Here is an 11,866-nt window from a genome sequence, read left to right as displayed (position 1 = left end):
TATCGCCCAGTAGCTGTGCTCTTCGGTACAAAAGGATGCCACTGGTCTTCCGAACGAACTCCCTTAAGAAAGCCTAAGGTAGAGGGGCGCCTACCTTCAAGCGTCCAGCGCTTTTTGCTGCTGAAGGGGTCGGTCCACCCCCCCCCCCCGGCCCCACAACCCAATTTCGGGCGACCCTGCACATATCAGCCGCAGTTTTTGGTTCTTCTATTCGAACTGCATGTCCATCCCATCGTAACCTCCTTGACTCTGGCTAACCTAACCATTCCTCCACCTACCGCTTACTTCATCTGTCTGAAGGCAAATTGTGGTTCCTGTATTTCTTGGTGCTGAGGCACAGAAACCATTTGTTCTGCGTTCCCTGACACAAAACAGCCAGACGGAAGCCAGTCGATCCCGCACGAGCGGCGTATTGCAGCAGGCTACTCGATAACAAACTCCATCTGTTCCAACACCCACGAGCAAGCCAAAATCTGTAATACTTTAAATCCCAGTGGTAACTATATGTACCACCTACAGCAACAGCCAGTGACTCTGCGTTTTCCATTTGTGTATTTCGAATTGTTCTCAGAACAAACAAACAGCGATTATTTCCTTATACACGATCTTTGTGATGGGGAAGTGCTGTTTTCTTTGCGGTACGGACTGAATTTTGTTGGATCAACTTTGATTTCAGAGGACTGAATTGGACAAGCAGATTAACCCGACTACCGGCCGGTAGTTCACCTGTACTCCGATTTCTTGATTCATTTAGACAATTTGAATACTCGGCATAATGCACAATGAAGGGAATTATAGCCGATTTTCAATCATCGCCAATTTATTTATGATCAAGTGAAGGAAGATGGGATAGGTCGGACGTGTAGTACGCATGATGAATGTGAAAATTTAGTGTAAAATTTTAGTACACAAAATGGGAAGACATTGCTTCCGACGCCTAATATCGATGGCAGGATAATATTAAAACGAATTTTAAATAAATAGCGCGTGCTGGTGTGAATTGGATTCAAGTGGCTCAGGACGGGCTTCAGTGGCGGGCTCTTGTGGACACAATAACGCAACCTTCGGGTTCCATAACAGGCGGGTAATCTGTTGAGTAGGCCCACACGAAAGACCATCAGCTGTTGAACGCAATTAGGTGAGTTGCTGTGCCGTTTTGCGATGCGGCTGTCCAAGACCGGAAAATGCGAAGGAGCGCTTCACACATCACGTAGCTCAGGTACAAGATTTGGAACCAGCTGACGGAACCTGAAATTCCTTGGGTTTCCTGTAGGTGCGGTAACACCTGGGGAGCGAGCGGGGAGACAGACAGCTGGGTCGGGGTGGAGAGCGTACACCACAGATTTGTTTCCCGCCAACTTGTTCCTTCCACCCTTACAGACAGCCACGTCGCACCTGTCTTTCTTCCTCGAGGTCACTGAAGGAGGTTAACACAACAGCGGCACAAGTCTCTTTTATGTCGTGGTGGATTGGACTTTCATGGTTTATTTGGAGAAATGTCGTTTCAGACACAGGTCACACACTAGAACATAACAATCAACCCTGTACAGAAAATCGAGCAGGTTACAGTATCGGTAACGCTTCGGGAGGTATCCGGTTCTATTCTCGATCGTCTACCGACTATCCTGATTACAGTTCTGCGAAGTGGTGCTCGACTCAGAGACAGAGACAGAGAAACAGGGTCGCCATGGAAACGGGCAATCCTTATGGGACTGGCGAGATTATGAATCTGCAGTAATCACATTCAAAAGAAATGAGCTGACACCAGACAAACAACGAAAGGAAATGAACACCGAAACAGGAAGAAATTTGTCTTGCAATCCACGTTCCGGCCTTCCACAGGCCTCTCTTCACATTTGTTGCTACTGTTCTTGTTCATCGAATCGTCACGTGTGATAAGCTGCTCGTCGTCACAGCAGTTGGGTCGCCACGTTACTACAGGCCTGATTCTCCTCGGCCTTGAGGAGCAAGTCGCAAGGAAACAAAGACCGCTACTTCCTGAAAGGGATTTGACAGGAGCCAGCCTGCACCAGAAATCAAAGATGCTATGGGCGGGGCATGTAGCACGCGTGAAGAGAGAATTAAAAATACCTAAAGGGAGGTCAAATGGAGAACTACGCGCTGATACGAGAACAACGTTTTAAAAAATTACTTTAAGGAGAAGCATGTGATGGCGATGACAGGATTAAACTGGCTCAGGACAAGTCCCCAGTGGTTAAATTTTTGAGTGATCAATTTAATGATCAGGTGGGCAACTATCAGTGTCACAGGAAGGTATCTCGTCCACTGAGTTGGTACCGACGCAGTCAGTGTGTAAAACCTGGTACTTGGGTTTTACACTATGTAGCACGGCGGAACGGTCGTGGCCTATTTTAGAACGAGGGAATTCGAAAGGCAGAGGTGTTGTCAGTGTCCTAGACTCATGCACGCCACATCGACGCGCGAATTGTATTCTTTTGCGCTCCCAGTTCCTACTTCCCGCAGACATACGACGACTACGAACGCTTTGTTCTCTCCTGCAATCCTCGGTCCCAGTTCCGGTGGGACACCATATCGCACCACCCTACTGGTGCCGGAACAGGAAACCCTCTACCTACAGCAGTCACCACGTTCTGGAGTTTACAGAGCAACCGGACGGCCCGAAATAACAAGAAAGTTCTGGATTATCCCATCAGATCCACATACAACAATCACAAAAATGACTCTGGATGTTTCGAGATTTTATTGCGTTCTGAAGAGGAGCCAATTCTTTTAAGCGACTCGCCTCAACACAGTGAAAAGGTTGAGAATTAATAAACGTAGCTCCCTTCGTACCAATATACAAACTGACAAACAAACACATAAATACTAGATTGTTCTACGGTTGTGTATGAAGGAGTGGAAGTTTTAGGAAGGGGGATAAACCTCATTCAGATTCAGAATTAATTCTGAAGCCATAAACTCTTTAGATGTATGGTACGATTCCTTGAATGAGGGATAATTGCATGACGGAAAAGAATTCAAAAATGACAATGCCATGAACGGGATTCGGACTTACGAAACCAATTTTACAATATTCTGATTTCTACGACCATAATGATTACGTTAACCATAATCGCCGTCCTTAGTAATCAGCTTACACTTAGCCTAAGCCAATGCAACACCAGAAAACAGAAAAACTTCATTCGGTGGAACTAGGTACAGATGCCTTGTAAAACGATTTACAAGATTCAAATAGTCCACACCCTTGCGTAACAGAATACACGGACTTTACGGCGCCTGCCTTTGTAATTCTGGCTGGAACGATTTCACTTCTCCCCCATTCATTCTAGACCAGCACAGGTGTGACTGAATGTCCACTGAGACACAGAAAAGCCAACTTTTTGGACACAAAACCAGGGCACAGCGATGTAGGAATGTAGGCTACGAGGCACAAAGTTTCACTGACACCTGGCCTTTTGTAAACCTTTGTTTCATTTTAGTGGCATCGGTGGCTGACACTCTTTGGTAGTTGAAAGCGAAGGGCAAATAATACCAGAGACCGCCACTGAACAATGGTGAGCCACTCCCTTCACTAGCTCCATCTCGCCTTCTTCTTCTTGGTTTTCCAAATGTCGCTTTCACGGCGTTGGCTTACACACTCGGTGGTGCCGCCGTTAACACGGTGACCAGCCGATGGAAAGGCCACGCGAAATTCGCGACAACAAAACGTAAAACAAATCTTCGTATCAAATCACATGCGCGCCTTCGCCATATTCTAATCACACGACACTCGTCGTATGGACAGTTGAAGAGGTGGGGGGGGGGGGGGGGGGCAAGATACGACTAAACTACGCACGAAGTCGGGAGTTTCAGTCACGTGACGCTGATCCGAACAAAAGGTCGGCGTTGATCTGTTGTGTCCGTCCCACTTCGCAATTAAGAATGCGGCGCAATTTCTGTGGCGTTATCTGCGTAACAAATATCCTCGCTCGCTCGCTCGTACGATGGCGGTCTGGCATCTTCCACCAGAACGATCTGGTGACGCGGACAATTTGGCCCACTGCGGTTTGCAAGTGCCAAAGTTCGAACTACAAACAAAGATAAGACGCATGTAATGACTGTGATTAACTGCTGATCAGAAAGTTTGCGATCTGAAGCCTCACAGACTACGCCAAGAGGAGCTCCGTTCAGGCCAATTAAATCCGCGTTCTGCACGCCCACTGCGAGCAACGAATGTGCATTTAAATGCGATCGCCTGTGCTAAAAAGAAAATGCATTTCCTCTGGCAGATACGGAAATAAAAGACGAAACATGAACTCGAACAGAGTCACGCTGGAATCTGCAGTTGGCCTCAGGTTGAAATGAGATCCACTCAACTCAGCAGCTATCGATTCAAAAGATGCGTGGAGCTTTATTCTGCGTGAGTTCGTATAATGCATTTGCTGCGAAGAAGCCAATGCTTGGCCGGAGTTCAAAGGAAAACGACAGAAATATTTGAACGTGACAGAGTTCGGAGGAGTGAGCTTTCGTCCATTCACACCACGCATCACAGTTATGGTCTCTGGATGCTGGAAATTATTTTACAGGAACAAAGGATCGAGGTCCATCGCTTCACATCCTCTCCAGAAGCTACGTCATTATTTGTGCTCGCTCAAAACGACGACAGGCGTCGAATGCCCACCTTGGAAGGAACGAAAGACAGAAACACGTTTCCTCGAGAAAACCTCAGGGTCACACACTGCAGAATTGCGTGTGATGCATTTCGCACAAATCAAGGCGGGAACAAACTGTCTTTGCTGATAGCTGGCCTGACTACGTCTCTTCAAGCGAAACGGTCTGTCTGAGGAAGAACATGCACTAGGACCATCCTGGAACACACGAGTATCAGCAGCAGTAGCACCACTGAACCACGAATTCCATTTCACCCCCCCCCCCCCCGAGTACGGGCAAGTGATTGCTAACCTATTGATAACGCCTTCTTCTGGACTGGATTTCCAGTGCCTGCAAGTGTGAGGCGGAGGGCTGCGGTAGCCATCTGCACCTGGCCCCCTGAGGGGGTTGCTTCATCCTTACATCCCGCCCCAACACAACGGCGGCCGCGTTCTAAAGAACACACTAACCGAGGAACACAATGCTCACTTCAAGTTTTACAACCGACATCACGCACGGCCCTTTTGCTTAATGAAGAGTCTTCTCGGGGAATTCATCGCCTCGTAAACAAACACGAGGTTCGTCAACGTGTTCAAAACAGCCCGCACTCGGCCCTGTCCTGAAGCACATGATTCCAGTTCACACTTATCTTTTCAAGAGTAATTTTCATGTTTTCTGCTATCTACGATCCGGTCTTCCAACTGGTCTCTTCCCTTCAGGTACGCCGAGCAGAACTTCGCATCTCTCCCATGCCTCGCTCTCAGACCTCTGCGTTAAAAGAACGCATAAGCAATGTCGTATTTCGCAAAGGGAATTTTCTCCGCCTAGCAAAGTCTCTTCCAATTTATAGCCTGGCTTTGCCTTCAGGTAAAGAGTTTTCTAATATTTATTTTCCTTTCTTTTGCACAGCAAGGCAGCCTTATGCATTTATTTAGTGCGTCCCACGTAAAATACATCTGAAGCTACAAGGAAAGCAAACACACGGCAATGCAGTTGCACCTGCCAACAGGCGGTCATCCTGACATGGCAGTGGTGGACTCTCCGCGGAAGAAATCCGCTCCTCTAGTTCATCGGGGTGGACCAGCATCTACAAATAAGCTGTAACGAAATACTGAAACTGCTCATTTATCACCACCGCACAGAAATCCCTCTGTCAACTGAACTGTTACCAAGCAACGGAACGGTGGCTTCTGTCCTATAAAACCAGACCTCAAACGGAGAAATGCCGAAGGCACTGTATGAAATAAATAACAACAACAACGCGACAGTTGCGAACAAGAAAAATGGCGTATCATCCTTCGATGTCGCCTGGGAACTGCCACGACGAAGAGGCCTCATTACCTGGTACAGATTTGCACGTGGCGCTGCTACATGGGTACATGCCCACAAACAGCTGACAGTCATGGGGTTCGTAGCGATCTTCGTGAGGTAGAATCAGACAAAAAAAATTCGAAGGGGGACTTGGGACAAGTGTGGATGGAACGGGGGTGATGAAACAGGTTCAAAACGAGAAGAAAGAAATAAAATTTGAACTGGAACGAAGAGCTGCAGGTATTGCTTACCTCTTACGACAAAAAGGGAGCGAAATCGTTTGAGGAATTGGATTTGGGCAGGCTTTGGCCATCGACTGGATCTACCAAGCTCTGAGCCCACACCTCGATCGCGAATCGCTCAGACGGATCGATAAGGAACTAAAATCGTGCGTGATTGGTGTCGTTGCCACCGGTTATCAGGCGGGCCCAGAGTCTATGCCGTCTGCAGATGATGATGTGATGGGCGAAGTCGTTTGCTACGAAGCACGTCTGGATGCTTAGGAGCAAAATTAAATCTTATCGGCATCTCAGACAAAAATACGCATCTAAATTCTTTTTTAAGCTCTCCGCCTAGCAACAAAGGAGGCCTGCTTGCCAGATTCCTTTCACAGTACCGCACAAAAGAAACCATTCCTGAAAATGGTTAAAAATATTTTTTTTCAACAGAATGGGTCACGGGTCCGGAGTTCAGGCTTCTCAGATGACACGCACAAAGACATTCACGACTCAGCAGCACAAGTATGTCTCTGCAGGGTCCAAGTGAACCCAATATTCAGCCCTGAAGATGAACGCAGCCCGTTCCTCCGAACCACTGATCCTAAACACCGAAGAACCACCCCTAAAACCACATCGCCATGAACAGCTTAAACATTGAATGTCTCCGTTTATTTAACGATGCTTTTTAACCATGAAGGTGCTTAACATGAAATGGTGCAATGGGTCATTGATGAGGAATTAGATGATGTGTGGAAGGGTGTGATCGTGGTCCGTTTTAATCTTCCAGTACTTGGAAGATTTGAGAATTTCACAGCGGTGAGTATGAAGATTTCTGCCTTCTGGGGTGTTACGCTGTGTAGTACTCCGCACTTTCCGTTTCGCTGCTCGTAGAAAAGCACTTCTCCACAAGCGACTTCATAAAATACGTGATAAGACATTTTATGTCGTGTTACGAGTTTTGTCTGTAACAGACGGGCCTAATTCCATTACCTCCGACTTCCTGGAAGAACTATCCGACATCAATCAATATAACTTGTTCGTACGAAAACTGCGGAAAGTTATGAGACGTAACAAATATAACTGTTTTTTTCTGGGTTTTTTTTCCAAAAAGAGAGCAAGCTTAAAATTTTCTCATGGCTCCAGCCGTCAGGAAATAGCGAAATTTCGCTCACAATAAAGAGGACGCTTTTGTTGAAGCCCTCGGCAGGAAACAAGCACAGTGCAGAGCATTGTCGCCGTCGACTGGTAGCAGCAGCTTCCTACATACGTGGGAAGACAACAAAGATCCCTTGTATGGCAGGTAAAATGAAAATCGGGGGAAGGGGTGGGTGGGAACTGCACTCTTCGTGCAGCGAGAATGCAGTCTCACAGTCGACGGTGCCTCAGAACCAAACGACTCGACGCCACCGAACACGCTGCCAGAGTTTGTTCGGTGTCGGCCAGCCAAAACACCGATGAAGGCGGACGTCACACGTCGACTTCAAGGGATCCACGTGCTTAATAAACGTTCTAGTAGCAGAACGCAGCCAACATCAATGAATCTCAGACTGAGTCGTATCATTTCAGTCCAACAATTCATTACACACCTTTTACTTCCGTTTTAATATTATCCTATCAAACGTTATTGTAGTGATTAGCACTATCATCGCTTCATGCTCGAGATGAAACTCGGACTGGAGACTTTGAGATCTATCATGGGTTTCCTCAGTTCTTCCAGCCAAATAATTGGACAGACACATGTTAGACCGCTTCCTTCCACATCCCTACTACTTCATCACTTGCATGCGAATCTTGATTAGTCAACAGAGGAGCCATGACCGTGACGTCAGGAGTTATATCACCGACAGTGGCATATGGGGAAAATTCTGGTCCAGGAAAACTCATGCATTCAATGCCAAGACTCAGAATAAGCGGAACTTCACTTCGACCCCCCAAAAAGCTGCAATGGAGATTATCGTGAGGTACGTTCAAGCAAATTCCCACCGCTCGCCTGCGCAATGAAATCGTGTGCGATCAGACGGAGCGGTTTGTTGAACTCTCGTTTGCTTGTTTTCTTTGAAGCTGACAAAGGAATGGGGATCTGGTACACGCACGTGCTAACCTGAGTCATCTTTATCACAGGAAGAAGGCCGCTGCGTTTTAAATAATTACAGCACATTATAAACTGCAGGCGGTGAAGTTGTTGACCCCAAAATGTGACAGCACTCGCCAGGTGCTTCGGACCTACTTTATTATGCCTTCCTCAGACTTCGAATACAGTCGCATGCAATGAAAGAAGCTCCACAAGCCAACTGTATTATTACACACGAGACGCTCAGAGCGTTGTTTTCGCACGATTTTATATGACGCAGTTAACGAAACAGGCCTCCTTATACTCACAAATCTCTTCCCAGGCCCCACCAGTGTCGAACCACGCGAGATCCTAAGTTTACGACCTCTGATTCACTCATCTTTGTTTGCCTTCGATATGGGACAACGTACAGGTACATAAAATGTGAACTGAATGCAGCAATTCGAACCCTGGACCTTCGAGTAACGCAGGCACACACCTTTACTGTTTATATAGGCTTATAAGAATCTGAATACAACTAGCCGAAATAGAAGAGAGCCATCTTCAGACTCACCTCAAAATCGTACTTAGTCAAAAAAAAAAAAGGATTATGAAGCAGGAAAGGTGAAAGTGCAACCTACGAAGAAATGCACGAAACGTCACTTTCCAGCTACTAACATCACTGGACGCCACAAGCCACCAACAGAAACAACGCAAATAGCATCGACCGAATAAACAACTCAGCATTTCAAAAGACGAAACTGTATTCATTACACAGACGGAAATTAGTAACGTGTGCTATAAACATGACACAAATCCCGCAGTTACGACAAAACAAGCGTAGCAAGCTGCCCATAACAACGTCGGGCTAGAAGCGCCAGGGGGCATCCACCCCCGAAACAGATGGCGAGACGGGTAAGACCTGCCGAACAAGGGGCAGTTCGGTTTCATTGTTAACGTAACTAAACACGTAAGGAACAAGAAACAAAATGTCGCTCCCATGTACACGCTCCACGCCCTGAAGGTCTCCTCGCATCGTAGGCCTCGGTGAGCTTCAACTCTACGTCCACTTCAGCCCCGAAGATCACGCGATCGTGGCGGGAAGACATCGCCCGAAGCCAGTCACTGCTGAGTTATCAAAACAAAGCGGAAAGCCGAGTTCAGCACCGACGTGTGGATCTGTCGTAACGACGCTGAATAAGCTGCGAGGATAATTATGAATGGTGAATCGGCGTTTACCTTGGGAGGTTCGAAACCCGTTCGAGTCCACTGACGCCACAGCAAGAAGGGCGCAGAAATTTGGGTTCGTTCACCGCTTCCTGGCAGGTGATCATCGGCATCTTGGCTGTTAAAATGTGTGGAGAGAACAGTCTCTGGAGATGGAAGTTTTCGATACTGGAGCAGTTGGCGGACCTGCGGGCGCGGAGAGCAGGTGACTCTTGCAGAAATTGCTGTTTTTATATCACAACAAGAAGGTCAGTGGCCTTATTCGGTGGAGGCAGGAAGGACACAAAAGCGAGCGTCAGTTGTTCTAAAATGCCATTATTAAGCTGTCCTAAGCACGAATGGATGCGCGCGCCACATGTGCAGAAGAAGACATTTCGCACTGCACCTTGCGAGTGGGTCAGCAACCTCCATCCGCCTGAGGGAACTTCTTCAAATGCCTTTTCATTCGTTACGCTTCCAAAACACTACAGAAATAATCTGTTTCTAGTCAGAACGGTCAGTGGCTAAACACACCCGTCACGTATCAATCAAACATGTTCTGACCTGCACAGGAAGAGGTCACACACACAGATGTGTGTGTGTTGGAATTCGGAAGAGGTTTTAGTTTGATAAACATAACACGCGAATTGTGCACAGATGAAACATGACAAGCATGTACTGGCATTGAAACAAATAGTTCTGTCTGCTTAATAAAGTGCGGTGGTTCTCGATACGCTGGTGTTTTGTCCATTAAACCACCCGACACGGCTGGTAGCCCCAGAAGAGTTCATTTTCCTTAGTCGCCGTGGAAGCGTCGGATCATACAATGAAAACTGATGCATATTTGACCCAAATGCTGTTTCTGAGCAGAGATCTTACAGATTAATCTAAACAGTTACTCTAGGAGCCGGTTACTGCAGACAAAAAACTGGCAAAAGGAGAGTGAGGATCTTAGTCTAAAAGGACTTAAAAAATTCTATCAGGTAGATATAATTTTGAACGTGGTAGGTGGGCTATCCGATCATGTTGCTCAACTTGTGGTCATAAGAAATATAACATCAACTTCCAGTGGTCTTAATTATAGGAAACAAACTAGACTTATAAATAATGAGGCCACTGAAGAATTTACAACATATCTAAGTAACGAAACCTGGTAATCGGTTTTAAGCAACCATGATGCAGATTGAAAAGTAGTAAAAATCTCTCATTAGAAAACAGCCGTATTCAATTTTACAAATTAAATCTTATGCGCTCTTAATAACAAATTACATGTTGGTGAAATATCTTGTGATCTTACTAAACAAATATGATTGTGACATCACGAATTATTACTGACAAAAAGATAAGTGTTTATGGAATTCAAGGAAAATCTGGACGATGGCTTAAATCATACCTTCATGACAGGAAACACCAAAACACCTACTCAAATTGGGGTGTTACAAACATGGAGTTCCTCTTGCATGAAATTATTTAAGAAGTTTAATATTCTCACACTAGTCAGCAAATTCTATTTTCATTATCATCATTTGGAAAAATTTCATACGACTTCAGATGTACGCAAACACTAACCTCAAAAAGGAATTTACTACACTGGAATTAAATTATTCAATAATCTTCCTCCTACCATAAAAAGTTTAACTAATAAAAGTATTTAAGCCAGAGCTAAAACAGTGCCTCTTATCTTAATGCACTCCTCCTACACAGTTGCACAACTTTTTCACATTAATTCTGTTATGAATACGTACAATAATGGACTCCGATGAAATACTTCATTGTAAATAGTAAAGTAAAGCTGTCCCACTGGACGCCATGTAAGCGCTTGGGGGGAGTGGTATTATAGCTCCTACTCATTTTTGACCTTGGCACTAGGTGGGGGGGTGTGTGTGTGTGGTTAGCATCACGTCCCTGCCGCCCTTTACCACCGGAAAAGGGCTCCAGTACAAATTGGATAGGCCGGACAGCCGGTCTGGGCGCAGACGCTTAGAGGAAAGATCCTCTGCCCCCGTCGTCCAGTCACTACACTGACTGAGCTACCCGGCTCATTGTCTGCAAATAGCTGTTATAAATATGTATTTTTGTATTGTGACATATTCTACATCCTTGACTTAGGCCTATGAAGGATCTTAGGAAATAAAATAAATTATATTCTACCTCAGTTGGCTGGAAACTTGTCGAACGGAAGCAGTCATGTGGCACACAAGAAATCATCGCCCAGTGCCTTGGAACTGCTGATACGCAATACCACGTTTTCTTGCGAGGCAAAATAAAACGAACACGCCACTTAAAACGCGAGCGAGCATAGCAGTTACGTTTTTCCGGCACAAATAGAGCAATAAAAATGGATTATTTCGTTTCTACACGACGACTATGAACACGATTCGCAACTGTTTGAATTGCAACACCCACTTCCGGTCTAGCATTGCATTCGATATTCCTTCGGAATCGATCAGCAGTGCTGCCACTTAATAAG

Source organism: Zootermopsis nevadensis, unplaced genomic scaffold, assembly GCF_977971745.1.
Source record: "Zootermopsis nevadensis isolate Lab colony 2312 unplaced genomic scaffold, Znev_1.0 Znev_ptg000001l, whole genome shotgun sequence".
Classification (NCBI taxonomy): Eukaryota; Metazoa; Arthropoda; class Insecta; order Blattodea; family Termopsidae; genus Zootermopsis; species Zootermopsis nevadensis.
The sequence above is the reverse complement of the archived record's forward strand: the minus strand, read 5'-3'. Positions refer to the sequence as shown.